At 39.4% G+C, this 16,458-nt stretch overlaps 3 long non-coding RNA genes across 7 annotated transcripts in view; all 3 read left to right on the top strand.

The window, feature by feature from the left end:
• The window catches only part of LOC131394501 (uncharacterized), a 41,689-nt gene extending 40,752 nt beyond the window's left edge, over positions 1-937 (top strand). The window contains exon 4 of the long non-coding RNA XR_009216157.1: positions 911-937. This is a non-coding gene — a long non-coding RNA (uncharacterized LOC131394501). The remainder of the gene's footprint in view (positions 1-910) is intronic.
• On the top strand, positions 938-5,112 carry LOC131394494 (uncharacterized). Its single transcript, XR_009216150.1, has 4 exons — positions 938-1,038; positions 1,121-1,232; positions 3,185-3,296; positions 5,033-5,112. It is a non-coding gene; the product is annotated as an uncharacterized LOC131394494 (long non-coding RNA).
• Positions 5,113-5,196: 84 nt separating this feature from the next.
• LOC131394492 (uncharacterized) lies at positions 5,197-12,948 on the top strand. Of its 5 annotated transcripts, none has more exons than XR_009216147.1 (6): positions 5,197-5,257; positions 6,034-6,106; positions 6,216-6,266; positions 6,746-6,903; positions 8,338-8,471; positions 12,927-12,948. It is a non-coding gene; the product is annotated as an uncharacterized LOC131394492 (long non-coding RNA). The 5 variants fall into 5 exon arrangements; XR_009216148.1 differs by having other exon boundaries at positions 12,903-12,947; XR_009216146.1 differs by lacking the exon at positions 12,927-12,948 and adding an exon at positions 8,710-9,008.
• The last annotated feature ends 3,510 nt before the right edge of the window (positions 12,949-16,458 follow it).

Genomic DNA, 16,458 nt, shown 5'->3' with positions numbered 1-16,458 from the left:
ATAATTGAGTGCCTCCAGAAGTGAGTAAGGCACAGTCCTTACCTCTTGAAGAATGCACAGTGTAGCTGGGTTAGAATGACAAATTAATTATAAAACCATGGAAGTGCTACAAGTGAATAAGCAAAATTCTGTGGAAATGCAGAAGGAAGAGCAGTTAATTTCTTAGGAGATGTGTACAAAGCGTTATAAAATGAACGACATTTGATCTGAGTCTGACCCTGGAAAATTACTGAGATTTCAGGAAGTGGGTGTTGAGAGAGAGGAAGCAGTGTGCAAAGACATTGAGAGATGAGAGCGTTTTCCAGGAACTTAGACGAGATGGGCTGGACCTGAACAATATCGTGGTGGGACAGGAGACTAGGGTGGGTCCAGGCTCATTGGTTTACACCCGCTATGGGAATCACTGGGAGAATCAGGCAAGATTAAGATGCAGCCACATTTGTATTTTAGAAAAAAAAACTCTGGCAGCATAGAGGGTAGGCTGGAGACAGGAGAGTCTAGAGGTGGGCAGTCCATACGAAGACTGTTCCAGTCTTGTAGGTGAGAGATGATGCCCTGATGTTGTTAGCGTTTTTCATGTTAAATTGACAGGACTTATTGGAATGGGTGGTAAGGGAAAAGAATTCTAAGGTGACTCCCCTGGTCTCTCGCTTGGACAACTGAATGATTTGGAAATTTGATAACTATCCCCCACATAGAGAAGATTCACTTGTGTTGGAAGCTGTCTGCTTTCTACAAATGAAATATCTACTTCAGTTTGCTTAAAGGAATAAGATAACTTATAATTTAAAGATTGCTTAAAGTGTTTTATTTCCAATTCAGAAATGAAACACAGGTACTTACTGAGCCTAGGTTATATCAGTTTCAGACTTGAACAATCAAACTACTATTAATTATCATTTCCTCATAGCCAAAAGAATGCAATGGTGTCAAGATTCCTGTTGATGCCAGTAAACCTAATCCAAATGGCGTGGAGTTTGGTAATCTGTATTTGGATATGAATGGAATCATCCATCCCTGTACTCATCCTGAAGACAAGTACGTAACCTCTTTTTGTCACTGACATCACCAGTTACAGAGGAGTACTATATTATATTACTCTGTTTGCTTATCATTATAGACCAGCAGCAAAAAACGAAGATGAAATGATGGTTGCAATTTTTGAATACGTTGACAGACTTTTCAATATAGTAAGACCAAGACGACTTCTCTACATGGCAATAGATGGAGTGGTAAGTGCTAAAATAATTAACTTAGAGCCCTCCGGTTTTGTTTTTGCTGTGTTCCCAGTGTCTAGAATGAAAGTCAGCTAAATAAAGAAAAATATTGAGTGTGGTAAATTTGAGAAAGCAAGCCTCATCCTTCAGTCATGCATTCAAACACTTTTTATGCCTGCTTTGTACCAAGTACTGTGAAATGCTGGGGATGTTGGTGACTGCCCTTGCTTTTGAAGGGCTTACCAGTAAAGGGACAGAGACTTAGATAAATGAGTGAGGTTAGTTATTTATGGACTTTATAGGCACTAGATAACACATGCAGCATGTTGAGGGAAGAAGGTGTCAGTGCTACTAAGAGAGTTGGAAGATAGAGAGGAGGTGACTTTTGTCCCATTTCTTGAAGGATAAAGAATAATTGGAGATTGGTGGGCAGTGGAAGGGGATGGATGGGACAGATATGGGGAGGGAGGACCTTATGGACTTCTCAAATGTGGCAGGTAAACACACTCTCCATGCCTGTGATCACACTGACATATTTGGGCAACTGTAGGAGTTTTAGATTGGAAAGGGAAGTAGAGTGATGACTTGAAGAAGGCCTCACCTGTCATACTCAGGAGTTTGGATTTTATCCTATAGGCGGTGATTAGTCATCACAGGACCTTAAGAGGGGAATAACTTACTGACCTATGATAATATCATCAAGTAGCTTAGGTTATAATTGGTTAGCAAACTATATACCAGGGTTCAAGGAAAATTAAGGTAAATAATAAGCCTAAATTTATTTAGCCATATGCAAATAGATTCTCTTTTTCTTTTAGATTTAGCAATTGTAGTAGCTAATGGAATGATTTTGAAAATCCAGAAAACTTTGGGTCCAAGAAGATTAACTTTTCTGTGAGGTTCTCTTTACTCAAAGAAAAATCTTAGCTACCTGATAACTTGTTAAGTTGTAGTTAAAGTGGAGTAAAGAATAAAGGGAACAGGAATATGTCTTATTTGGAGCATATTCCAATTCACATTAGCTAAGTTTCTTGAAGAAAATTTTTAACTTTACTGCAGTATGCCCTTATGCTAGATCAAGTATAAAATATGTACATATTTGTGTGCGTTGTGTACGTGCTCATGTCTGTAACATGTTTTTTTGTTAAAATATAAATGTAGATCATAGAGCTTGGTGCTTGAAAGAATTAGATTAGGTGGTCTCATTTTACAGAAAAGGGAACTGTTTAAAAGAGAATATAAAAGAACTTATTTTTTGTAGACAGGATACTTTAGAGTCCCTTCCAACCCCAAAACTCAATTCAGTAACTTCAGAACCTTACAGTCCAGTTCACTTCATTCAGGTTTATCCAGTGATTTAAATTTCACTTGGTTAGAGTGATTTAAAAGTACTTTTGGTAAAAACCTTGTTCCCTGTCTCCTGCTGTGCTTGTAGAGACAGAGTGGTGATTATGAAGCTTATTGTGGGAAGTACAAAATGGAAGTGCCTTGGGGTCCTACAGATCAAGTAGTTTTCTTTTGCTTTTATAGGGCATTGTGGATCTCATTTGGAGACCGTCCTTCCTCTTAGGCAAGGGCAGAAGGAAGCTCTTCCTGAACCTGGTTCTGTAGTCATTGTCTGCTGGCTGAGTCTTTGAGTCAAGTGAGCTTTCTTCTTGGGTGCTTTGAAGCACCATAACCCAGTGGAATTGGCATTAGGTCGTGGGGCCTGCACTGTTAAGTGCTGTGACTTCATAGGATATTTGTCCATTTGATATGTCACTCACTGAGCTCAGCTTTTAGGTTCTTGGTCCAAATTTAAGTCCTCAGGATCTCCTGTCTGTGGTGAAAGGATTATTAGACATATTACTTACCTTTTCCATTTTAGTGTACTAGTTTTATAACAACAACTGATTCAAAATAATGTGCAGATTTAGTTGCAAATATTTTGAATAATATTATGTGAATGTGAAATACATGTTTTTCAGGCACCATGTGCTAAAATGAACCAGCAGCGTTCGAGGAGGTTCAGAGCATCAAAGGAAGGAATGGAAGCAGCAGTAGAGAAGCAGCGAGTCAGGGAAGAAATACTGGCAAAAGGTAAAGAAAATGAGTCTTGAAGGTGGACTTTTTATAAGATGTATGCAGAAGGGGGAGGGGCGGCAACTTTTTCTTACAAATAGATAAGGTCTTAATTTACTTAGGATCCCAGAATATGCAAGGAAAATTTATGTTCACTGTTGAGGAAAAGTTGTTAATGGAGTTCTTCACTATTTGTTTCCAAACTCTGTAGTAAAAGAGAAACTTGGGAATACAAGGAGGGAATTCTGGTAGGGAGAGCAGATGGTCAGTCCCTCTCAGGACAAGTGCAGCTCTTCTGCTAACTTTTCTATATCTGTAAAATAGAAATATTTTAAGTGCTTCTTACTTCTTTTTTTCTAATGGGGGCTATTAGAAAGCTACCATTCTGTAAAGATTTTCCTCAAATCAGTCTTGGTAGCTTGCCTGTTGCTTCCTCTTAGAACTCAGAGGTCTACATGAGGAGGCCTGGGATGATGTGATCCATGTTCCAGGCTTTCACCAAGTCACACGCATTGTCAGTCTAGATTGATGTAGCAGGAACCGAGGCAGTGAGGTACCCAGGGTTCTCTCAGTTTTGAGGAGGGGAGGGGTGGGACGTGGCCATTTTTGCAATTCTTCAAAGCCTTGAAATTCCTGATGGGTACATAGGTAGGAGTTGGCTAAAGCTCAGAGAAGAGAAAGGTCAAGAGGTCTTCATGCCCACTCTGACTGGTTCTTTCCCAAGACACCTGTGTGTGAGGTGGGGTGTGGTTGTAGCAGAGTGATTTGTTTGGTGTTTTGTTACATAGGGCAATATGATAGACCAGGAAAGCCACAATTTATTGGCTCAGGATATTACACTTGGAAGTTGAAAAAAGATACCATAGTGTAGTCAGGTCAAGCCTGCAATTATGATACATTCTATGTTATTTTAATTTGCTAGAAGTATGCGAGTATATAGTTACTTTTAGCTGTAGTTTATACTAATACTCTAAAACCTGTTTGTATCTATAACAGATTGTCTTTGATTTTAAAGATGTCTTCTTTCTTGAACATGTTATGAAATATGTTTGTGTCTTGAGAAAAAGCTAATCAGTGATACAGAGGGAAAAATAGGATTTTTGTATCCCTCTAGCTGATATTTTTATTTTTTATCATTTATTTCTTATCATAAGCTGTGATAAATTCAGCATTTTGTTTTTCTTGTTTTTTTATAATTTTTATTTATTTATTTTTCCCCCCAAAGCCCCAGTAGATAGTTGTATGTCATAGATGCACATCCTTCTAGTTGCTGTACGTGGGACGCAGCCTCAGCATGGACGGAGAAGCGGTGCCTCGGTGCGCGCCCGGGATCCGAACCCGGGCCGCCAGTAGCGGAGCGTGCGCACTTAACCGCTAAGCCACGAGGCTGGCCCTAATTTTGTTTTTCTAAGGCACCTTTATTTTAAGAACTGGTATCAAATTAGAACCCCTAACCCGTGTGTGTATTCTGCTGCAGAGGGCCTTAGGAAGAACATCATAATTTTTATATTTTTATATAACAGTATAGTATCTTTTGTGTACTATATATTGTTTGACACTTATGTTAAAGCTTTATTTAAATTTGAGGAGAGGAATCTTATTTTCTTCCCAGAAAGGGGAACATTGTTCCTCAAGTGACAATACTTCTCATTTTTTTTGTATTTGAACTTACTGTGTTTGTTGTTTGGGCTTAATATTGAGTAGTTTACCTCACTTTTTATGGGGATAACAAAACATTGCCTCTTTTTCTCTAGGTGGCTTTCTTCCTCCAGAAGAAATAAAAGAAAGATTTGACAGCAACTGTGTTACACCAGTAAGTAGTCTCAGACTTTGCTGGCTATTGCTAACTCTTAAATGATAGCTTAATTTATTTCCTTCTATCATTTTAGGGAACCAGGTTCATGGACAATCTTGCTGAATGCCTTCGCTATTACATAGCTGATCGTTTAAACAATGATCCTGGGTGGAAAAATTTGACAGTAAGTTTCACATTTTGGTACTTCAAAAAGATGAAGGTGATATTTGAGTCTATACTTTGATATGACTGATGCTATTTTTTTCTTTTTTCCCCCCTGTGAAATCCTAGTTGACTGTCAGAGGAAAGGAGAAGCTGCCAGGGTTATTAGAAATGGGGTGTCTTGCATGATCCAGTTTTAGACAGTCGAATTTTCTCTCCATGCCAATTTTTTGTCCTCTTACCGTCACTATGAAGCCATAAAACGGTACTCATGATTTTAAAAATATCTATTTATGTATGAAAGTAATTTTTAAATGAACATTTCTATTTGAAATCAAAATATAGCAAAGTTAAAGTCGTGGGTCTGCCTTGAAAGAATCACTGTGTTCTCCTAAGTATTTACGTAAAATTTAAACAGACTGTTGTGTGATTTTAGGGTCATAAGCTTATTTCCCTGTTATTAGGTGTGGGAAATTGTGTTTGCTGGGTGTCTTTATTGATTGCTCCCAGGGTTTGTGTACTTCAGTGCTGTGTCCTTAGGTCGCAGTGAGAATGGTGGAGACTTGTGACTGGTCGGTTTTTCTAATGGCTAAGTTTAACCCAGACATTTGATTTTCTATTCCATGCAGTAAGTAAATAGTTTTGGTGTTTAATACACACACACCTTATTAAGAAAAATTTCCAATTAATAACATCTTAATAGAATTATCCCAGTTTATTTTAAGATACTCAGTTCTGTTGATTTTTGTCCTAGAAAATTGGAGATGAGCTGAAAGTGTTAAAAAGTGTCTTTTATAGGTTATTTTATCTGATGCTAGTGCTCCTGGTGAAGGAGAACATAAAATTATGGATTACAGTAGAAGACAAAGAGGTAAAAATCACTTATGAATATCTGATTGACAAGCCATTATATAGAAAATGGTAAAATGTGGTATTCCTCTGGTATAAATATAATAAATATATGTTTCCTCCTCCTTTAGCTCAGCCTAACCATGACCCAAACACTCATCATTGCTTATGTGGAGCAGATGGTAAGTTTCTTCTTTGGAATTTGAGTCTCTTGGATTAAACCGTAGCAAGTTGATGAGTTGGTGTATAGTAATGAATTATTCATGATTGCCTGGAAATTCTAAAGTGCCTTGCTGATTTTATGTTTGAGAGGAAATTAGTACTGAGCTATTTAATCTGTGATTAATGTTTACCTATCTTTAATTTTTTTTTTTACATTTTTCTACCTTTTAATATGGCTGCACATACCTTTAAAATGGACGAGTGTTGACTCCTGAGTGGTAGTCTACACTCTAGGCCCATGTATCTGGGGGACATCTTGTTGACTGAGAACTACTAGGAAGTTTTAGGCATTTTGGCTTTGCTGCCTCTGTTTGTGTGCTCCTTTGGGCTTTTCTTTGTGTTGGTGTCTTGTGGTATGGTAATGTCTTATGTCTTTGGTTATGGTAAAGATCTTCTGAAAGTGCTCACGGTTCAGTGTTTTGTCATTGTTGATTGGTAGCTGATCTCATTATGCTCGGCCTTGCTACACATGAACCCAACTTTACCATTATTAGAGAAGAATTCAAACCAAACAAACCCAAGCCATGTGCTCTTTGTAATCAGTTTGGACATGAAGTTAAGGACTGTGAAGGTTTGCCAAGAGAAAAGAAGGGAAAGGTAAGAAATTTGAGATGGTAGTTGCCTCATTTTTTAAAAATTTTATTTTTTTTGTGATAAAATATATATAATACAAAATATACCATTTTAACTATTTTTTTGTGGTAAAATATATATAATACAAAATATACCATTTTAACTATTTTTAAGTGTATAATTGAACAGCATTAAATATATTCAGGTTGCTTCATTTTTAAAATAAAGAGAAGACTATTTTTGATTAGATTTTTTACCTACTTTCTCTGTTCCCTCTCATAGAAATGTGTCTTTGAAAACTCTAAAGACACATTCAAAAGCATGCATGTGCTCATTCTTTCTACTCTCCACTTTTTCTAACATAGCTTGTAAGTCTACGAGGCTTAAGTCTCATAGGTAATAATGTCCATGGCACATGATTTGTTTGTACAAGTAATGTTTCAAATGGTTATTCTTAAAAGGAACTACAAATCAAATATATTAAACTTGTTGATACTTGAAACTTCTTGATACTTTTAAGTTACTCCTAGTTTCTGCGTATTTTGGGTTCACTTGATTATATCCAGTCTCTAAAGAAGTTTCTATCTGTTTTAAGAATATGGTACCTCTTTAAAAGACATAGTGAGTGAAAAGAGCAGGTAAGAAATATACTGTATGCTCACAGAGAAGGGTCTAGAGGCATACACATCAAAATACTGGTTGGCTATCTGTCAGAGATTGGCAAACTCCAGCCCTCTAGATTTGGCCTATGAGCTAAGAATGGTTTTTACTTTTTTTTTTTTTTTTTTTATTTTTAGAGGAAGATTAGCCGTGAGCTAACATCTGTGCCAGTCTTCCTCTATGTTGTATGTGGGTTGCCACCACAGCACGGCTGACTAGTGGCGTAGGTCTACGCCTAGGATCCGAACCTGCGAACCCTGGCCGCTAAAGCGGAGCATGCCAAACTTAGGCACTATGCAGGGGGCCGGCCCTGGTTTTTATATTTTTAAAAGGTTGTAAAAATGAAATAAAACATGAAAGAATATGCAACTGAGACCCTGTGTGTCCCGCACAGGCTAAAATATATATATTTACTATCTGGCCCTTTGCAAAAAACATTTGCTGATCCCTGGTCTAGGTATGATTGGGATTATGGGTAATTTTTATTTTTAAAATGGTTTGGTGAGTTCTTTTTTTATTTAGTACTTGTAATATTAAAATGGATGTTGCTTTAAAAAAAGCTATAATGTTCGTTTGGCTGGAAAAAAATTATAGGGTTTAGAGTAGACTTGTTTAATCTTTACTTCTTTTGTTGCAGCACGATGAACTTGCAGATAGTCTTCCTTGTGCAGAAGGGGAGTTTATCTTCCTTCGTCTTGATGTTCTTCGTGAGTTATGGAACAATAATCACTGGAATCAGCCCTCTAAAGCAGAGTGCCGTTTCATAGCTTTAATGGCAGCATGCCTCTTTGGTTGTAGTATTTGGAAAGAGAGCTCACCATGGCCAGCCTACCGTTCACATTTGATGTCGAGAGGAGCGTTGATGACTGGGTCTTCATGTGCTTCTTTGTGGGAAATGACTTCCTTCCTCACCTGCCGTCGTTAGAGATTCGGTATGTGTGTTTGTGTGGGTTTTTAAACTACTGTTGTAGCCTTCTTGCTTACAGTGCGTACTGGTCCTAATACATAATGTTTGTTTCCTGGTGGCAGGGAAGGTGCAATTGACCGTTTGGTTAACATATACAAAAATGTGGTTCACAAAGCTGGGGTAAGTTCATTCTTGAATGATTTCAAAACAGAAGTATTTGCTTTTATAAGAAGATTATTTTACATGTATTTTATCACTTACAGGGTTACCTTACAGAAAGTGGTTATGTCAATCTGCAAAGAGTACAGATGATCATGTTAGCAGTTGGTGAAGTTGAGGATACCATTTTTAAAAAGAGAAAGGATGATGAGGTAAAGTGTTTCTATTGCAGTAGCTAAATTGCTCCTGTCTCTAATAGGCTATGATGATCCTGTGATTGTACTTTTAACCTCTTTGAGTGTGTTGTTATATTATTATAGTGTATCAAACGCCAATGTAATCATGAGTGGCCAGTGCTTTGATTATTTTATAAAGGCTGTGATGCTTGCTGTGTGGAACTGTGTATTGCACACTGTGTGAATTGCACTGTAATTCTTTTCTTTCTTCATAATCCTGATTAAGATAAAAATCCAAACACGTGTCTGATAACAGGATGTGAAATGAGGGTTCCAAGACTGGAAGGATGCTGGGAATGAGCTAGTGGGTGCCATGTTTTATAGGAAATGTTGATGCTGTGGAAGTCAGGTGAAGACCTAGGAAATCTGTACTCTGGTAGTGGAGTGTAGGGGCCTCTGGGTTAGATAGCATCCGTCTAGGCAGAGGGTTGCAGCTCTGAATAAGCAATTAAACATTAAAGAAAGAAATAAAATAATAAAGCATTTGGAAATTGATGACATATGATGGAGTGAGTGCTTAGGTGAGAAGTCCCGTCTGGCTTAGGCAGTTGGGAGTGTGGTTGGGCCGTTCATGAGACAGCAAGCAGTAGGGGTAGAGCAGGTTGGGGTGAGGACAAGGTAGAAATTGAGTTTCATTTTGGAGATACTGAGTTGGAGGGGTCACAGGACACCTGAGAGGAGAAAAGTCCATGAAGCAGTTAGATGGATGTGTGTAAAGCTCAGGGCAGAAGTCTTTTGGGAGGAGATTTGAGAACATTAGCAGAATACTTCACGTCATGAGTGTGAAGTTGAAATCCCTGGAGCTTTGTATGGAGTTCAAGTGCCTCCAACAGAAACCTTAAGAAGCATGGATGTTAAGGAGAAAGGGGAGTCAGTTCTAGAGAGGTGAGAGGAAATCCCTGAAGAGATGAGAAGCCACTGGTGCTGCCGGAGGCGTCAGAGTGAGATAGGCCCCTAGTCCATGGCCAGGGGTTCAGAGGTCCTGAAGAGTTAGTGGGGTGGAGGGGCAGTAGCCTGGAAGCAGAGTAGGTTGCAGGGTGATTGTGCAAGAGAGGCAAGGGAGGCAAGCAGTGGGTAAAATGAGCAGATAGTAGCTTTTTAGAAAGAGAGTGAAGGAAATCCTTTTAGAAACTGATTTTATAAAAAGTCATATGGCTATTTTGAGCAAATAGCAACATAATGATATTGCTACATTGCTTCATTATCTCCTAACAGATTAAAACATGTCATTGCATCTGACAAGATTTTATATTTTCTTCAGCTTTGTATGCTATAGCTAGTGATCTCTTTTTTAGAACCTTGGGTACCATTTTATATACCAGTGTGAGTAGACTGTAAGTGTTCTTTTTAAAGCCTTTGGTACTTGGTAATCTTCTGTGATGGCCAGAATTTTTCACATGTAAAATTTAAATAGCATGACTGACTTTGTCTAGGATATCAAATGTCTATCAGGACAGCCATTTTTAACTAAGCCTTCAACAATTATGGTGGCTCCACCTGACCTGCTGCCATTTATGCTTCAGAAAAAGCTACACAGACGGTGTAGTACTTGGTGTAAAAGCCTCACGTTAGAACAGTCCTTTTATGTGGTTTTAGGTTACTCTGTACTATTAAGTATTGGTGATATTTGCCGTTAGAGTGGGATGTATGGGATTTGATAGATACCAGAGTGCTTCAGATTTGAGTAATAAAGTTTCCAGCTGGCCTGGCAGAGAGGGCATTTTAAAGCTTTGGATCATTTTTGGTATCCCTGACATCATATGATGTTTGTCAGCATGGTTGGACATCGGGGAAATTTATGAACCCTCAGAAATTCAATATAATAGTATCTAGGTGTGTGTATTTTCCCAGGAAGTGTGTCTCCGGCTTTTGACAGACTTCCAAAGGAGTTCATAGCACACAAAAATTAAAGATCAGTAAAGTCCCACCAGGTGTACCTATTTTGCTTATGTGTAACTACCACCCTTAGAAATAGGTATTTAACTGACCAGCAGAATACATGGTAAAAGAGGAATACATCAATATTTATTATTAAAATTGAGCAGTTAGGTCAGAAATATGATGCTTTTTATTTTATGAGCTTTGATGTTTGCCTTTTGTCTTGCAAATCTTCTTCATTTATTCAGCATATATTTATTAAGTGTTTACCATGTGCCAAATAGTATTCTGAGTGTTACTGATACAACAAAAAACAAAGGAAAAAAGCAGACAAAAATTCCTGACTTCATGGAGCTGATATTCTTCCGTGGGAGATGGACAATAAACACAAAAACTGAGTAAAGTGTGTCATGTGTTAGAGAGTGATAAGTGCTGTGAAGAAAAAGCAGATGAGGAAATATCTGGGAAGGTGGACATGAGGACATTGCAGTTCTAGAAAAGATGACTAGAGAAGGCCTCACTGACAGATGACTTTGAAGGATATGAGGGAGTAATCATGCAGCTGTTTGCAGGAAGAGCATTTCAGACAGAAGGAACAGCCAGTGCAAAGGCTCTAGGGCAGGAGCTTACCCAGGATGTTCAGGGAACAGCAAGGAGCCAGTGTGACAGGCAGAGAGGAAGCAAAGGGAAAGTAGTAGGGGTAGGAGAGGAGGTCAGAAAGATGGTGGAGGGCCAGATCTGGTAGGACCCTATAGGTCGTTATAAGAACTTGAGCTTTCACTCTGCATCAGTGGAGGGTTTTGAGTATAAAAGTGACAAGATCTGACACATATTATAAAAGGATCACTCTAGCTGCCCTGTTGAGGCTAACTGTATGGAGGCAAAGATAGAAACAGTGAGCCCAATTAGGCTCTTTTGGGATAATCCAAGGGAGCCAACATGGTGGCAGTGGAGATTGATAAGAGGTAATTGGATTCTGAACATGTTTTGAAGGTAAAACTAGTGGATTTGGCTGGTGAATTAAATGCTAGGGGTGAGAGAAGGAAAGCTATTAAGAATGACTCCAAAGCATTTTGTCTGAGCAATTGAAAAATGGTCTGAGCTGCTGTGATAAAGAAGACTGGGAGGCACAGAGCTAGGGGTGGGGATGCCATTTGGGGCATGTGAAGTTTGTACACCCAAGTGGAGATGTTGAGTGGGGAGAGGTCCTGACTGGGGAGTCATCAGCACGTAGATGGTGTTTAAAGCCGTGAGACTAGATGATCACTCCCATGAGAGTGAGAGGTCCAAGTACTGGGTGAAGAGGAACGCCAATGTTAAGGTGTTGGGAAGTTGAGGAGTGAAGGCATTCAGCAAGAGTGAAAGAGGAGAACCAGGTGAGTGTAGCGTCCTGGAAGCCAAGTGAAGAGCACGGATCAAGAAGGAAGAGTCACGGTCAGATACGGACTGAAAACTGAGTAATGGATTTCACAGTCTGTGGGTCATTGGTGACCTAGATGAGTTTAAAGATGGGGCAAAAGCTTGATTAAAGGAATTGGTGGTGTTGCTGTCTGAGGAGGTTTTAAGGTGGTCAGTCACCATGTGTCCAGCATCCAGCCCCTCTCCTGGCAGAAAGCACAAAGTTCAGATCTCAATAGGGTGTTATATTGCAGGTGGCAGTACTGACTTGGAAGTGATGGAAGTGCAGCTGCTGGTAGAATGACAGTCAGTACAGGACCTGCTGGCCCCTGTTTCAGTCCACAGCAGCAGCCCTGGCCACCGTAGCTGTCGTCTCAGTGCCTTGATGCTCACAGAAACTTGGGCGTGGGAGGAATGCTTTCTGGGCTAAAGGAGGCCTTTGAGTGGCCCAGAGTAAGTGGGGAGTTGCTTATTTGTATCTTGTCCGTATTGGTGGGCTACTTGCTCCAGGGTAAAACAGAGGGTCTTTGTTATGACTCTTGCATTCTTTCCTGAAATGATATCAAAAACTATCTGAAAAAAATTAAGAGGAATAATTAAAGTGTATCTAAACTCAATTTAGAATGCTCTCTGTCTATCTAAAGTTCTGAGAAGCAACACTTTGAACATATAGTCCATTGCCTAGTTTAATTAGTTACGTTTCTGGGGTCTTCCTTTAAAACTTTGTCTCCCAAATCATTCCTGGTAATGTTTAACTCTTACATTTTTGTGTAATTATTTGACAGAATATGTGGATTTTATACTTTTAGGACAGTTTTAGAAGACGACAGCAAGAAAAGAGAAAGAGAATGAAGGTGAGTTTTAATTAATTTCATCAGATTGGCAATAACATACATTTACAATTTGGGAGGAAGATAGCTTTTTATTCCTTATCCAGTAGTTTGTTAGGGACATAATGTCTACCCAGCTGCCTCTTACCTGGAGAAAGAATGCTGGTGTCAGTTTTAAAGAAGTCCTTTCTAAGCTCTAGAGTCTGAGGGGATACACTTGATGGGCCAGAGGGGCCGGGTAGCACTTAGCTATTTGAATTTTTTCCGGTAATTGGGTATTGTTTTTGTAATAAAAATAGTTAGCTCTTTGTATCTTCTTGAAAGTTACCGCACTCTGTCTATATCCTTGTCAGGTTACTCTTCCTAGAACACAACACTCGAAACTTTGTTGTTTCTCTGCTCAGAAATTACCAGTGACTCCTTAGTTCCCGCAGAATCCAGTTCTGTCTTAGTCTGGCGTGCAGAGCATACTATGATCTGGTCAAGTTCTCACCCTGCTTTCCCCAGTTGTCTTCTAAATATCCCAGGTCCCTCCTGACTCAGAGCATTGCCTTTGTTTGGTCCCTCTCAATGGGTTTCTGACTTCACGGCTCCCTCCCATCTTACGTTTTCCACGAGGCCTCCCTATTGCTTCCGCTTGTAATCCAGGTTGAGCAGTCCTTCCTTTTAACTCTAGTGCTTCTCGCTTGTGATATTTGTTTGCTTAGTTAATTGCATAACACTTTATAGTCACTTAACTTCTTAAGTTTTTGTTTTTCTTGTCTTCCTTACTGGATTTTAAACAAATGGAGTTTGGGGACTACCTTTTATTATTATGTTTTATTAGAATCGAGCAATTTCAGGAACCTATAAGGGAGAAAAGTAGAGTTATTTATTGTTGCAGGTGGGTTCAAAACCACTTAGATAGGGAAGGGCATGTTTGATGTCTACCTTATGTATTATTATTTTCTTTCAGTCAGTGCCTATTTAAAAAATATCTTTTATCAGTCAGCCATGACTGTCACCTACTGTAGCTATAATCATAGCTCTAACTAATTGGAAACAAAGAGTTAAATTCCATCAAGGTGAAGGATAAATAGAAGTTGTATTTCCTAAGTATAAATCAAACTCTTGGCTTATTTTTTTACCTTAATAGTTATCTTTATTTGCCTAAAATTGTGTCTTGAATGCGTTTTGAAATTGTAAGTGAACATAAGGGAATAACCTAATGAGATTTGAATAGCTTCTATGTATCAGAAAAGTGTATTATATGTACTTTTATAGCAGAGTTATTAAATATTACAGACTATTGTTTACAGGGTAAGTTACCATCAAATCAAACTGTAGACAACCCTGTAATGTTAACGGAAATCCATTTCGTCTTTAAAGAGCTTACAGCAGGGACTCTTTTCCATTGCCTTCATTTCTTCCTGTCATCTAACTGTGTTGTGATTTAATTTTAATTTCTACATTCATTTCCATTTATGTTAGAGAGATCAACCAGCTTTCACTCCTGGTGGAATATTAACCCCTCATGCCTCGGGTTCAAGAAATTCACCAGGTTCTCAAGTAGCCAGTAATCCGAGACAAGCAGCCTATGAAATGAGGATGCAGAATAATTCTGTAAGTAACTTATTTTTATGTAGCATTGAAGAGTGGTGACTTTCAGATGCCTCTTACAGTTGTGTGTGAATTTTATCACTTAGCCTGGAGTTGTTTTGTTTTATAGTTTTTCTCAATTTCTTTTGCCTTGAGATATTTTGAACTCTGTTAAATCCTTATTAATATGAAAATATCTAAATGATGTGAAAGAAAAGAACATACATGTAAATGTGGATAGCTAAGTGGCTGCAGTGTTTCTCTAATGCAGTGGGGCCACAGTGCTTCCTGCTTCCCCAAAGGTACTGGGTGGTGATGGTGCTAGAAGCATGACAGGACATCCAAATGTCTCATAGCTAGAGCAAGAGAAGAGGGTGGTTTTGCTGCCGTATTTCCCCTTTCCTCCCAGGGATCAGTTATGGGCATTTTGCAGAATAGTATTCCTCAGTTTGTCAAATACAGGTACTCCTCACTGCCTAAACTCTCACTCTCCAACTCAGACGTGGAATATATCTGAATACATATTTTAAGGTAGCTCTCATTATCCACATTTTTTTTAGAGCTCTTTTTTTGTTTCTGGGAAAGATTTGCCCTGAGCTAACATCTGTTGCCAGTCTTCCTCTTTTTTTCCCCCTCCTCAAAGCCCTAGTACCTAGTTGTATATTCTTGTTATAAGTCCTTCTAGTTCTATGTGAGCCGCCACCTCAGCATGGCTACTGTCAGACAAGTGGTGTGGTTCTGCGTCCAGGAACCGCACCTGGGCTGCCAAAGTGGAGCGCGCCAAACTTTTTTGTGAGGGAGATCAGCCCTGAGCTAACATCCGTGCTAATCCTCCTCTTTTTGCTGAGGAAGACCGGCTCTGAGCTAACATCTATTGCCAGTCCTCCGCCTCTTCTTTTTTTCCCCCAAAGCCCCGGTAGATAGTTGTATGTCATAGTTGCACATCCTTCTAGTGGCTATATGTGGGACGCGGCCTCAGCACGGCCGGACAAGCGGTGCGTCAGTGCACGCCTGGGATCCAAACCCGGGCCGCTAGTAGTGGAGCGCACGCACTTAACCGCTAAGCCACGGGGCCAGCCCTGAGCGCGCCGACCTTTAACCACTAGGCCATCAGGGCTGGCTCGGTTGCTCCCTATTTATAAACTCAGGAACTGAATGGATTTGCCTCATGGTATTCCTCCTTATTTGAACGTTGTAATCCAGACTGCAGAAGCAAATCGTCTCAGCCAGCAAGGCTATGCTCTGTTCAGTAGCTTCCTGTAATGGCAGCAGACCGTGAGCTCAGAGCACCCGGCAGGGCAGCAGCAGGGGTAAGGGAACAGACCGTGAACTAATGTACACAGACAAAAGGTAATCAAAGCTGTTGCTTGTTTCAGGCTAGTAGGCACGAGAGAAAGAGAGAGTGTGGTAGAGGGAGGAAAGATGTTATATAAGGTACAGTATCCTATGTAAACTTTTGCTATGATATATCCAAGGGTATTACGTAAGTTGGGATATTTAAATTTCATTATTCTAATAGTTATCCTATTGATGCTCAAATCCTTTATCACAAGGCAACCCTATATGTGAAATTTTTGCCATATCATGAGACTGGTTGAATTTATATTCCCATAAATTCACACTTAGAAGTTTTAGGACCTTAGATTAGGAATTTGGAAAGAGATTTTGCATCTTCTGAGAGAAGCGGCTGGGGTTTCTGTTGTGTTTTTGTTCTGTTTTTGCTTTCTTGTCTTATTCCTCACACCATTAACAGAGTGGGCTATGGAGAGTCAGTGAAAGGTTTTGCAGTGAGATGCTTGTGTAGAATGGAAAAAGCTGATGTCCATCATTTAAGATTATAGTGACTACCGTCCTCACAGAATGAACTGAGAGTGACTAGTATTGCTAAGACCACGTTGATGATAAAATGCTTTTTTCTTAATCTCAGGGAGGC

This window comes from Diceros bicornis, chromosome 30 (genome assembly GCF_020826845.1).
Source record: "Diceros bicornis minor isolate mBicDic1 chromosome 30, mDicBic1.mat.cur, whole genome shotgun sequence".
Lineage (NCBI taxonomy): Eukaryota > Metazoa > Chordata > Mammalia > Perissodactyla > Rhinocerotidae > Diceros > Diceros bicornis.
This window is presented reverse-complemented; position numbering and strand designations above follow the sequence as displayed.